At 37.5% G+C, this 12,684-nt stretch overlaps 1 protein-coding gene across 1 annotated transcript in view; it reads right to left on the bottom strand.

Annotated features, from left to right (window-relative positions):
- The window catches only part of LOC145667808 (forkhead box protein O-like), a 232,339-nt gene that overhangs the window by 160,591 nt on the left and 59,064 nt on the right, over window positions 1-12,684 (bottom strand). The gene's annotated exons all lie outside the window — the stretch shown is intronic.

Genomic DNA, 12,684 nt, shown 5'->3' with positions numbered 1-12,684 from the left:
TCTATGTATGGTTGATGTGTGCTATGAAAGCACTTAACGCACAATAATAAGAAATATGAATCACGACGTGCTTAAATTTACACATTTAAATGACAATATACTCACGAAACACTAGAATAGGAAAGCTCGACAGAAAGAATCGGAATAAACGGAAAACGCCGAAGTTACGCGCTACGAAAGCGACTGTCATGCCAAAATAGCCCATTTTATATTCCTCTTAGAGTGCTGTTACCAACAGTATAGACCACATTAGGCAAACAATACATTTGAGTGCAGAAAACATGGACAAAGTAGGTAATTTGGTAGAATGTATGTGGACGGAAATTTCTGCTCTCAAAATACGGACATGTCCGTATAAAAGGATGACGTATGGTATCCCTACTCTTAATACTTAACCAATCTCTACACTCCAGCTTTCTAATTTTCAATTATCTATAATATGTTTTTGAACCACAGAGGAAAGTACCTGGCAACTGTATCCTTGCCCCCCTGGGTTAGTACCTCCTTCCCCTCTTAAGTAAATGGGCTAGAACCAATTTCCGGCCAGAATACCCGGGCAAGATAAAATACAGCGCAGATATACTGAGAAATACACTGTTAGCAAGAATGTAGATACGAGTCAGTGTCGCTCGTGTCTACAATAAATTTCAGCAAATTACTAAACTGACACATGAATAAAAGATTGCGGACAGAAATATAATGCCAGGAAGTTGCAATTTATCATGTAAGACATTTTGGTACCAATCCAAGAGAAAGAAAGAAAGAAAAAAATAGAAATGCGAAATCTTGGAAAAATTATTTCCTGCTTCTCATTAAATTGATAGTTTTAAAATCTGCTTGGCATCATACATTTTCCGGTCTAAATTCACAAAATGATATAATGTTATATAGGATGTTCGTTAAAAATGGCGGAGTTTTGTAAGAATTAAACAAACTGATTACCATTATACATGACATCAAAGAAATTTGAGGTGCATTACCAAGTTTCAGTTGGGTTTACACTCTAGATGAGTTGTGGGGGGTACGGTGACCCAACGATAGAGCGCTTACCTCTGGTGTGTAGTGCTCCAGGTTCAATACCCGACGAAGTAACAACATCGTGTTGGTAAGGTTTTCAAGGAGTACCCCCATTTTATCTCACTTTTTCATTCCATTAATTCTTCCATCATCATTCATATGCCTTAATCATCATCACTCTTAACATAAAGGGCATAATCGTGGGGTGTTAAACTGAAAGATTTCATTTCGTTTTATTTTCGAGTTGAGATTGTGTTACACACACTTAGTCTACATTCAATCCATGGCAAGGGAGCTCCACTCAACTAAAATGGCGAGTCTGCAGAAGGCAGAGATGACAATCTTCCACTTAGTCGCAGGGCAAAAGGATGAAATGAGATATTTTACGCCTTACGGTTATGCCGCCTAGGCTAAAGGAGACGGTGAGAAATGAGTGAAATGGTGGAATGATGAAAGTGGGAGGAAACGAGAGAACCCCGAGAAAACCCATGCAGATAGTTTTATCTACCAGAAAGCTCACTTGGCTCGAGCTGGGATCGAACCAGGGGCCCCATGCACCAGAAGTGAACGCTCTACCACTGAGCAACAGTGTTCCCCCTCAAGGGAAAAGGTCCAAGGGCCAAGGATATGGTTTTTTCTTCCTTTGAGGATTCTTTTAATACACAGTTTACGTGCCACTATCATTCATATCTCCAGGATCATGACCGGATAGCACTTACTTTGCAAAGAATACTTCTCTCTGTATGATAGGATTATTAAGATTATGTTAGTGAGATTTATAAGATTCTAATATTAACACGTCCGTCCGTTAATCTACAGTAACTTCAACGAAAGCGATTTTTTAATTATTATTTTTTACAATAGCCAGAGCGATTATCTTTTCGGTCGAGTTCATTTAACAAGGAATTCATGAACATTTTTACGGGTAACGCTGGCTGTCCATTCCCCATACATGGAATAGTGACCGCTTCAACTACTAGCATAGATATTTAATTTATAAATGTAAGTTTTTGCATGATTCTGTCATCTTTACCAGTTTAATGTAAGTATGTATGCCATAGACCTGGTCCACCGGAAAGCGTTAATGTACGCATTACAACAACGATCAGATGTAGATTGACTAATCTTGATATTTTGAGTGAAAAAAGGTGATATAGTGCGGAAACCGAATAACACTGATTACCTCTCAATTTATGTGTGTTTACATCTATTCACAGAGCACCACCACAGTCAAAATTGAACTTAACTTCGTCCACCACGGCGTTGTATTTACAACAATATTGCTCTCAGATTGAGTAGAGGATTAGCTGATGTGGCATGGTTTTAGATGCAGCTGTCAAGTGAAGAAGTTCCCAGTGTTGTTGAACGAAATCAGTCGTGGTGGTTAAGATGACGCCACAAGAGAAGCGACTGAAAGTCAAAATCCATGTTAAAGTAGGTAAGGTATTTACTGAACCATGTACTCTTTCTTTGACACAAGTAATTTACAAGTGGCCATGTCTTCATTAAAGACAATTCACATCCAATACCCAGTTTGGCAAGTATTGAAATGATTGCCAGAGCTCATTAAGAAGACAGACGAATCTTGTTACTGACGAAGATAAAACATTTGCTCAAGGATCGGAGGTTCGCTGCAATCGAAGACGTCAAGACGTATGTGACTAGCGCTTTGAAGTAAAAGTGCCTACAGAGGGATTTTAGGGCGCAAGTTTCGCCCATGAGATTATTTGGGGACAATTTTTCACTGGAAATGGTACAATCAAACAGAAAAATTGTAAATTTGTGGGGAGAAAACTCCAGCCAAGCCCTTGGGAGGGAGGTACCCTGCTTGAAAGGAAGGAATCAAAAAAGTATAGTACTTCAAGATTTTTTTTTGACAAATTATATAAGCATTGGCAGAAGCGTGTTATTATCCAAGATTATTACTTTGAAAGTAACGGTATCTTAAAAGGTTTTATTTCATTTATAATAAAGGCTTCTATGGAAGTTATGTTTTATTTTTTACTATAGTAGTGTATCTTTCACTTTCACTTAATCTGAGGAATGGATATTCTAAAGTTTTTCGATTACGGCTCTTGTTTTCATTCTTCAAAAAAAAAAAAAAAAAAAAAAAAAAAATCGAACTATACCATATCCATAAATTCAACCCTGTTAGGACGAAAAAGATTGAATCTGAGATTTATCTGACGCCCCCCCCCCCCCATCTCCATACATATTGTAAAATCTATTTTTGACTGTTCGTCCATATGTATAAACTTAAAAGTTTCCCTCTGAAAATTGTGCTTGCAGACTAATTCCCTACACAAACACTTCTTCTATACTTGGAACGGAGTTACGTAATTCCCGCGCAGTCAGGTTCCCATACACTAGGCAAGGTCACATACATATCGCTTATGAGAAGTACTTTAATTTGCACTTATAGAAGCATGTCTAATTCTTGAGAATACTGTAGAATAAAAGTGTAGATCCCAGACCTAATGGCATCTAATAATTATATATATATATATATATATATATATATATATATATATATATATATATATTCGTATAAAGTAAGAAATGCAGAAGTCTTAAAATCCTTGTTTAGTTTGTAAAGTGTAATGTTCCTTTTGTACCAGCAAGGCTATATCTGCATGAGAAGATCGCCTTCCACCATGGGCCCCCGAATAAAATTTTCTAGGGAGGGGCCCATCTCCCTGGTTGCTATATTCCAATTGGTATTTTTGTTTGTATTAAGAAAATCTTACGAAATTTGAGTTGTTTTCGTGAGCCAGAGGGGGGCCCGGACCCCACCCTGCCCCCACCTTCGGGCGCCCATGCCTTCCACTACAATTTAAGATGGGATTTGAATTGTATGTATTCTACCGGGAATAGATCACGCTGATATAGGCCATTATAAGATTTCGAATTAGTAGCTACACCAAGCCTTGCATTAAGAATGACTTGAGCATTGTTGCGATTCCTTCCTAATTTTCATTTATATAGGATATCCCAAAAGTCACGCAACCTATGAGTAATTTGTCTATTTGCAAAGAGTAAACGGACCTTGTTCTAACTAGAACATGGCGCATATTTTCTTAAATATATTCTGTTCACAGACAGGAGACGCTTCACTGTGATAGAAGAGACGATCAACTACAACAATCGATAAGGCTATTGGTTAACTGGAACCCCACCCAGTTTGAAGCTCGAAGTCAGGATGGCATGCCAATAGGGAAATCCAGAAATCTTGGCATGTATGCGGCAGGATTGGGTGATTCATTTCAGAGTATGTGACATGCAACAAGACGAGATGTCTTTAAGATGTTCTATTCCAACTTGATGAATGACTTTTCGAAAACTGTATTTTCACGAAGCATTCAGGAAAAAAAGCAGGCCCGCAACCAAAGGGTAGGCTAGGGAGGCCTGGCCCCCTAAAATTTTCGTGGCCCCTCCAAATCTGAACACAAAATGCTATTATTAATACAAAAACACAATTTAGCTATTGGTAAGAGAACGTTTAATGACTTGCCCCCCCCCCCTGACATATTCATGGCCCTCCCAAATTTCTGTGGCTGGTTGCGGGCCTGGAAAGAAGTAGATAATTAAGACAAATTAATGTATAAGAGACAAAATGTAATACGTGCAAACAGGGCCGGATTTATAGAGGGGGTGCATCAGTGTACCCTCCTTCATTGTAAATGTACACTATCTAAAGTGAGAAGCTACCAGTGAAAATAGCAACACTTTCCGAAAACTCCTGCTGCCACGTTTCCGTTTGGGGTTTAAAAGAAAGTGGAGTTTTGCAAATGCAATAGTGCAAGTAAACTTTCTGAAGGTTGAAGGGAAAGGATTCACCGAGAGAAGACACTTACAAGGAATGGACATGAACGTGTCATCAGGACATCCGAATCAAACCTAGTCCACTCGATAAATATATGTTCATGTACAGCGGTGGACATCGAAGTAAGTCCCTGGGACCCATTAACCCTGTTAGTATAAAGAAAACCGTAGACTCGCAGTGAAATAGCTATTGCATCAACACTGTTCATTGTAAATTCATGGTTTGTAATTCATTCTCTTTAGCATGAAACAAGCTTCCCAGAGGTGCTATGTATTGGGGCTTATAACGTACTTGAACAGGGAAAATTGGGAGAATGTCGGGAAAATTCCCTCCAGAAATCCATCTCATCAACTTTGGACCCTTCTGGAGTGGCTCCGGGTAAAAGCACACAATCCAAATGTATCTCGAAGGATACTATAGAGGATAAAAAATGAGTGTACCAAGTTTTGTATTGATAGACGGAATATATATGAGGGGAAAACTTTTATACCAATACACGTTTTCCCTTCATATCTATTCTGTCTATCAATACAAAACTTTGTACACATATTTACCTGGGGCCACTCCTGAGGGGTCCAAAGTTGATGGAAGGGATTTTTGGAGGGAATTTTCCGACATTCTCCCAATTTTCCCTATTCAAGTACGTTATGGGCACCTCTGGAAAGCTTGTTTCATGCTGAAGAAAAACTATAAACCATGACTTTCCAATGAACAGTGTTGATGCAATAGCTATTTCACTGCGAGTCTATGATTTTCTTTATACTAACAGGGTTAATGGGTTCCAGGGACTTACTCCGTTGTCCATGGCACCTAATTTTTTGTACATGAACATATCTTTGTTATGTATATTGAACGGACTAGGATTAATTCGGATATCCGGATGATACGTTCATGTCCGTTCCTTGGTAGCATTACCAGGGCAATCCCTCATTTACATCGCAAATGCCTGAAGGCATTTAAAAAGTTTAAAGTTAAATTCAAATGTAGTTGTAATTATTGGTGCACCCCTCAGAAAATCCTGGATCCGGCCCTGCCTGCAAAATAGCCTTTATGTGTACTTTCGAAAAATTCAGGCTATAAATGACTTTTCCCAATACTTTTTTCTTGAACTAAAATTATTGCGTCTGGGCCGACAATCAAGCTGAGTCTTTGGCTTCTCATATAAGGCTACACCACAACCACTGTACCGTATCTATTCCAGCGACCACTGTACGATTTTCTTTTAAACGACTTAGGTGATTTTGTTCATATTTCACAAATAAATATTTAATCAATAATCCTATAGCGTTGTGTAAATTACTTCTCATAAAAATATCCACAATGGATATTTTGATATTCCATAAACAAATACAGAATTCCATTAATAACTAGGCCCCTATATACAGGGTGTTTCAAAACCGACAACGTTAGGGAGATGATTCCTGACACCAAGATAAGACGAAAGGTATAGACCAACCTGGGTGCACAAATGCTTCCTTTCGGAGTTATAGGCCTATAGGCTACCGAAAACATGAAAAAATGAAGTTTAGCGGTCCATAGCTCCAACACTATGGGACTTACCGTAGTCGGGTCAAATGCGCTATCCAAAAATACATGTTTCAGAATCCTAAGGTACTCACGCAACAATTTTTATAGATAGATTTTGGCTACGGGCATTTAATTTGAAGTACCCGCCAACTACCTCTACAAAAACTGTTGCGGAAGTATTACAGATTCTGAAACACCGATATTTGGATAAGGCACATACTAGCTCCTAAACAAAGTCTTGACCCGAGTACGGTAGATCCAACAGTATTGGAACTATGAACCTTTAAGTTTTTTTTTTTTTTTTTTTTTTTTTTTTTCATGATTTCGGGAGCCTATAACTCCGAAGGGAAGTATTTGTGCACCCAGGTTGGTCTATACTTTTCGTCTTATTTTGGTGTCAGGAATCACCTCCCAAACGTTGTCGGTCATGTTTTGAAGCACCCTGTATAGCATGTCATTTCTCATGGAAAAGTCTCGAGCTAGTAGTTTACTTTTGGTGTGAGAGTTTTCTTCGGACGAAGTTTTCCGAAAAACCGTTCTAATTTTCTTTGTATTTCACAAACGAATAATGCACTTATAACTGCAGCATAACATGATTTAAAAGAATTTGGAGTGAGAAAATTTAATGGAGTGGTCCATAACTTTTATTTTGTATGTCTCCAGTACTAAATACTTAAAAAGAGAGAGAGACAGAGAGAAAGACAAAAGAAAATCACGCTGAAACATTATGTGTTTTTACTCATTCATATAAAATGAGCTAACCATGTTTCCATTGTGCTGATAAGAAACCAAGTTATCACTTCCTTGACACGACCAACTCGTCCGAGAGGAAATACGAAGAGAAGGAAGAAGAAATAAAACAGGTTTTACCATCTCGGAAAACGTGTGCCCGAATTCCGATAGGAAGGGAGGGGATTCCTTTCTTTTTCTCCACATTATCAAATGAGGTTTCCAGACACAACAACAATTACACTTAAAAAGAAATACAGGCAGTAGTAAAAAAAAAAAAAAAAAAAAAAAAAAAAAAAAAAGTCGATCCTAAAATAATTTATGTAGTGGCAATTAAAAATAATTTACATTTAGTAGGGGAGCGATTAGTAATAAAAATAATGATAATATTATAAATACAATTTAATGTTTGTCTATAAAAATCTATACTATATAGGCTTGGTACACTTATATGTAACTGTCGGGAAGAGACCGAAGGCTATATAGAATTTTTCGCCGGATACTTGGTGCAGATTAAGAAAATCATTACATATGTATATCCAGCATTTTCAGTGAAATCAGCTTTTCATGCCTCCAAAAATGGTATTTTAAAGTATTTGCATTCTTTATGTTGATTTACTTTAGTAGAGCAGGCAATTTAAAAACTTTCTTGTGAGCAATGCTAGGTATTGGTACAGATTAAAAACTTAAATGGAATCTTGCAGTTGTACGTCCCATGCTTACACGAATCAGACTAAAGGAGTAGAATGATTAAAGAGGGAGGAAACGGGAGAACCGCGAGGAAACCCATGCACTCGGCGTTTGTCCACCACAAAGTTTAATTGGCGCGTGCTGGTATCGAACCAGGGACCCATGCACCAGACGTGAACGCTCTACCCTGAGCTACCGTGCCAACTGGTACAGATTAAGAATAGGCGTAATAATTTATTATAAGTATTTTATGTAATTTATTATTAAAACTAAATTAAACTCCTGATACAACAGCCCTAAAGAGGCTAGGCCTACTAGTCTTGTGGTTCTCATACCTTTGAAGTGACATGTGATCAAAACATCGACCCCCCTTGCTGTTAATGTTGGCTTCGTAGACTAGAGTTCGCTACGTGTTTTATTTAAATAGCTCCCCAATCATCCTCACGAAGCTGCATGGACAGCACGATACTAACAGCATGTGGTCACCCAACTTTCCTCTTACCAGACCAGGCACTGCTTGACTTCATCGATCTCACGAGAAACTGTATTCCAGTGCGGCTAGAACGTTGACTATTTAAAATTAATTACCATATACTAATTTCTGCCGTATGTTGTTATATAGGACTACTACCCTAAGGTACATATGGAAACCCTGTTTAAGACAAATTGTAATATTTACACATATGGGTATCTTATGCAGTCAATACTACGAATCTAGGGGATGAAAACTCCGTAAGCTAAGGATATCTACCTCTACGTGAAAACACCTGATAAAGTATCAAAATCATGGAATTTTGCAATCTTCTGTAGAACGCTTCGTAAGAATGAAAGGAAAGAAGAAAATGCTTTTTTACCTTGAAATGAAAGAAATTAAGCGTGTTAATCTGTGGAATCGTAGAATGCGTGCATATGTAGCGCAAGCTAAGATTTTGAAAATTTCCGCATCGTACTAATAAATGCAATGCACATGTCATTCACTTCCCAGAGAATTGCTTTTTCATGCAACGCTAAGCACATAATGGAATTGTTTCACAACGTCACTGCCAAGGACGCAAGTCGTATCCACTTTTTTCTTCATCTCATACACATATATATACACACACGAAGGCAAAGAATATAAAAGGTGTGTGCGTGGACGAATACGGTAATATTAAATAAAAGAATATACACAAACTACATAATAACCACCCACGAATTGCAACAAAAGGAGTGGGTCGCGCTGAATAGGATTGTACAAAAACGATTGGGAAGAAAGGAGAATGTGATAATAACAATCCAGTGTGTTATTAGGTCCTTATGTTATAGGTTATAATATACATTAAATACAGTATATTATTCCAAATATTGTAGTCATAAATAATAATAATAATAATAATAATAATAATAATAATAATAATAATAATAATAATAATGCTCTTCTGTTGTGTAGTCAAATGTTAACGATATCTACATTCAGTCCCGAGTTCATTCCCGATGCAGTATATAATTTTTAGTGATGATCAGGGCCAGATTTACGCCAAGGACCATCATCAACCATAGTGGCATATTTTCTTGAATCTTTTTTTTTTTTTTTTTTTTTAACTAGCTGAACATGCGCTATTTACACAGCGCACAGTTCTAATATAAGCGTGACTCTCCTTCCCACTTCTTACTATATCTGTGCAAGACCCTTTACGGACACAAGTAAAGGACATGAATACTCAAAGGGAGTGAATTGCTATAGACAAACATATAAATGTAGTATTTTAATATATAGAGTTGGGATGAGTTTGTGGCATCCTTGAATAAGTGATAGATGATACCAAATGCAAATATTTTTTCTTGTAATTCCATATCCGAGTACGCCTCATTGTGGGTCCACAAGCCTTCGAAGTTGCCAGCTTGCAATAGGTTTTGTCATTCAGATTGCAGTAAAGCGCCTGGAATGTCCATCAACCCACTATACGTAGCTCTTCTACTGGTTGCCTTTCACTAGGGTATCAACCTTAACATCCTTGTGGAATATTAAACTAATAGGGTCAAAACGACGCCTAAAATTTGGAATAGAAAAATTAATACTTTTTAAAAAACTTTTGAATGAGAACTAACAAGTCTGCACAGAATTTGGAATCGACCAGATAAAACGGCATGTTTCTAGCACTTGTGGTTTTTGAGATCTCATTGTCGAAAGGATTGGCCACAAACAAACTTTTCTTTGAGCACAAACATATAAACCTAGCATATTTTAATAGATAGATTCTCCAGTTCTGGATTTTTTTGTGAACGGCCATATGGATATGGCACGGGATTTTTACATTTGCAAGAGCGTTCATTTTCATCATTACAATGAATAAAGAACGACTTTGCTCTTCTGCAACTCAGGAACGTTTACAGGACTTTTCTTTGTATTGAAAGCAATATTACATAAAATAAAAAAATGATGATGATGTGATGACATCTTTGCCCAAGGGAAAGCGCAAAGGAAACTTCTAGAGCAGTAACCTCATACTGATGAGTAATCAAATAAGCCATCATGCTATTAACTGATATTGAAAGTTGTATACGTATTATTTTATTCATTGAATACCGTATATTTTATTTATTTCACTTCCACTTAAAATGGATTATTCACTTCTGTCCTAAATTTTCTATAGAATTACTGGCATTTACTGCTATTGACATGGTAGCACAAGTGTTAAATATAGCCCTAGTGTTGACTCAACAAGACAATTGGGGAGATAACTGAATTAAGAAGTAGACTGTAAGCGAGCAAAAGTGAGAATCGATGTCTTGAGCACTCAGTTGAACATGTGCCATTTTGTAGGCCACAGAAGTCGAATTACTAGTCAATCCATATTTAGGCCCTCTGTCTAACAAAGCTATATAGCACAAGTCGTACAATTTAAAGCAGGATCTGAACACCTGTAGTGCGAGAGTCGAACCCGGGATATAATACACCAAAGGTGCGTACTCTACCTTGGTTTAATTTTAGCATCCCTTCCAGCAGCGAAGCTATATGAGACATGGGCCTACAGTTAAATGTGGAATTCGAACTACATGAACTCTCGCTGGGAATCGAATCTGGGTCACTCACGGTAACCGTTTAGCCACGAGAGAGCGCACACACCCTATCAACTGAACTAGAAAGGAGAGTTGAAGTGATATTCGAGCTGTTATTCCAGGCTTATCTCCATTTGGGATTGACTGCAAATCGACCATTGGAAATGTCAAATTTTGTGCGTCTCGTAGCAACACGTCTTAGACCTCAAACACTGTTGTCAGAGTTTACACGATTCATAGCATAAAACCTATAAATTGATACGAATACAATAAATAGAATTTATTAACGTTTAAATATACGCAACTAATTACACAGTATACTCCACTAATAAATAATGCGCTTTATATGCAGTTATATCGCATCTTTCGTGGACCTCTTGTGAAGCGGAAGTATTCTTATAAGCTCTAGATAAAATAAGAAAAAAAGAATCAGGGCAAAAATTTTTGTACATAAATTTACAAAACGAGACGAGCAAATTTTCGTGGTGAGACGAAAAAATCTTTTCGAGAATACAAACGAGAAAAACTTCTTCGAAAATCGAGACGAGATAGAGAACCTTATTTCTTGTTTTGTGAGCAACGTTATAAACGAGTTTGCCACTGAGCTACGGAGAGCGTACACAAATCTACTACAAATAATAATTGCATTAATAACATTATTATTATTATTATTATTATTAACTATGGCGTCGTGTTCATAGAGTTCTGGCAGGCTAATTATAATCGTGTCTCTGTATCAACCGTCTTCCAATTACGTAGCACTATTATCTAAAGCAGAAGACAGTGCGCTTGTCATGGTTTGCTGATGACTTCATATGTCCTTGAAAGCACTCCACTGTTGCCACGTTACGTCAGTAACCAAACTAAACTGATTGGGAAAGTTCAGAGGTGTCCGCTAAATTGCAACACAGCGTTAAGTCCATTACGTCAGCGAGGGTAAACAAGTAGGTTGGACCAGGTCTAGAATAACAGCAACGGAAGTATACTACAAACGCCTGCATCAATGGCAGGCATACTAACCATAGGTATACGCATTTGCAGGGACGCGGACCTTAACAGGGGGAGGAGAATTGGGTTCGATTGGTTGACTTCGACTGATTTCGACGTTCCTTTTCAGCGCCGATATTTTGAGACGAAGTAGGGGAATCATCACCCAAAATGTACATCTTTAAACTTTAGAGATTGCGAGGAAATATTAGTTGAAATATTTGAATCTGTTAGCAATAAAAGTTATATATAAAAGTAGTAAAATGTATGCAGTACCGAAACTTTTAATTCAGCATTACACAGAAAGAGGGGGGAGCAATAAAAGGTCAGAATCCTACAGCAACTTCAAAAGTAAATGTAGCTCTTTTTCTTTACAGGGCGCATACAAGGTGAGAATTTAGTGAAAAGACAATGAACCATGAAAAGATGATACAATACACCTCTGGCTTTTGTATAACTCCATTCAAGACATTTTATACTATACACGTATATTCTCTTAAATAATAATCAGTATTTGCGATCTTTCTTACCAGCGACACGAAAGAGAAAATATTACACTCTACGTACGTACAATGATCAAAGAGAAGTGTCTCAAGACAATTAGCTCGACACGCGCGTAATTGCCTGCGAACACACGGACCCGCCTACTTTTATTTTCACACACGACAAGGAAAGAGAAACGTTAGCTATATGATCCGTTTGCACAGAATTTTCCTCTGGTGTCACCAGACCAGAACGAAATCTTCCAATAACTATTATAGCGCATACATATTCATTTCCGCGAGTGTACGAGAAAGCAACGACCCACATTTTCATTAGCATCATATACATTCCAGGGATGTATTATTTTCAAGAGTTTTGAAATTAAGATT

This window comes from Thermobia domestica, chromosome 1 (genome assembly GCF_964235325.1).
Source record: "Thermobia domestica chromosome 1, izTheDome1.hap1.1, whole genome shotgun sequence".
Taxonomy (NCBI): Eukaryota; Metazoa; Arthropoda; class Insecta; order Zygentoma; family Lepismatidae; genus Thermobia; species Thermobia domestica.
This window is presented reverse-complemented; position numbering and strand designations above follow the sequence as displayed.